Below are 2061 nucleotides of genomic sequence, written 5' to 3' on the forward strand. Positions count from 1 at the left end.
ATTTTCTACTGCCATTCTCGGAGTTTTAACTGGTGATGTTCTGGAAATTAAGGCATCTTGTTCTTGTCTCCATTTCTTCACTTTTCCCGTTCCTTTGCCTATTCTTTTTAGCTCTTCAAGGCTTTTTGCCACGTATCACTAATCTGTGTCCTTTGTCTAGGCACACTCGACTGGACACAATTCTGGTATGGCTTTGTAGTAGCTATCAGGGCTCATTAAGACTTGCAAATCCATTTTAATTCTTCTGGCCACACGTCGCCTTTTAATACCTCCGCTTTAACGATGGTGGAGGTATTGTTTTTAGTCGTATTTGTTTGTTTATTTGTCTGTGGACAAGATATCTCAAGAACCGCTGGATGGATTCGGATGAAACTTTCAGGGATGTTTGGCCTCGTGACGGGCACGAACTAATTAGATTTTGGGATCGATCCGATACCGGACAAGGATTCTGGATTATTTTTCCTGTTTTTCTTTTATTTTTACTTAATTTTTGAGAGCGGTCGGATTCATTTTTAGTATTCTCATTTGTGAGAGTAGTCGAGTTTATTTCAGATATTCCCATTTTAAAAATCATCTCTGGCTAATCGTTCTGAGGGCGTTGGTTTTGCCTTGGCGGAGGCTTGCGTTCTCTGAGTACTCTTGTTAACCTTGCTTTAACCACTCACTTACACTGCGGTAAAAAAAAAAAAAAGGCGTTGACCAGTCACGGATCTACATCGTTTCCCATGTCTATTATCGTTACTCTTGGATTTCTTTGCCCCATGTACTGTATGGGCAGAGGGAGGACTAACAATTTCAGTCTGTGTTTGACTAAATTTTCGGATTTGAAAATGCGATAGATAGTGCTATAACTTTTAAGGTTGAGAAGATTTCTTCTGGGTTATCCTTAAGTGCCTTTTGGAATTCCTGTTATGAGGACACGCACATAATCTCTAAAGTACACGCAGATAATTTCCTTTTTCGTTACTCTTTCGTGTATTGGATCCTGCTGTAAAGAAACAGTTTTGTCTCAGTAATCAATAGCAACTGGTGCACTTGGTTTCGTGAGTAAATGCCTAATTGACAGTTTGTATGAGCTTGGATTTTCAGAAAAAGAAATCAACCAACTGATTTGTACATTACAATTATAATCTGGAAGTAGAACAATAAAAATATACAAGCGTTTTCTCAAGTATAAAATGTGACATTGTTTTCGTTGTCTACATTCCAATGACGGAGCTTTGTATCTTTCTTAGAAAGCAGCACCTTCCTCGCCGGAAGAATTTAAATAGTTAAAAGCACAAGAGGACAAACGTACATACATACATACACACACACACGCACATACATACATACATACATACATACATACATACATACATACATACATACATATTATTTTCTCTATTCTCTCTCCTTGTTTCTTTCTGTGTTCCTTTCTGTGGAAGAGCGTAGGCTCGAAACGTTAACGACTTTTTCACTTCCCGAGCGTTATACTAATACATCTGTTTGTTGTCTACACCACCTGTCTTCGTCTTTTGTTGTTGTTTTTTTGTGTGAATTCTCTACATACATACATACATACATACACATACATACATGCACGCATACATACATACATACATACATACATACATACATACATACATACATACATACATACATACGGTCCGATCACCCAAACGACTTTTGCATTATCTAAGCTCTTCGAATGTTCTCCCATGGATTAGACGAAATTTAACTAAAAGTAAGATGAATATTACAAGAAAGCACCTTAAGATAAATCTTCTTTTGTTAAGAATATCATATTACGAGGATATTTGACGTTTAATATCTTAAATTTCAAAAGTAAATGCAAGACAAAAGTAGTGTGAAAGGCACCTTTGATCCATAGTTAATGTTAGTGATTCGCTTCCTATGTATAACCAACGAAAGAGGTAAATAATGGTAACGAAAGAGGAAATAATGAAGTCATAATAACGTTTAAACCATTAAGTACAACTTGCACACACACACACACACACACACACACACACACACACACACACACACACACACACACACACACACACACACACACAC

This window comes from Octopus bimaculoides, chromosome 4, assembly GCF_001194135.2.
Source record: "Octopus bimaculoides isolate UCB-OBI-ISO-001 chromosome 4, ASM119413v2, whole genome shotgun sequence".
In the NCBI taxonomy this organism is placed as follows: domain Eukaryota; kingdom Metazoa; phylum Mollusca; class Cephalopoda; order Octopoda; family Octopodidae; genus Octopus; species Octopus bimaculoides.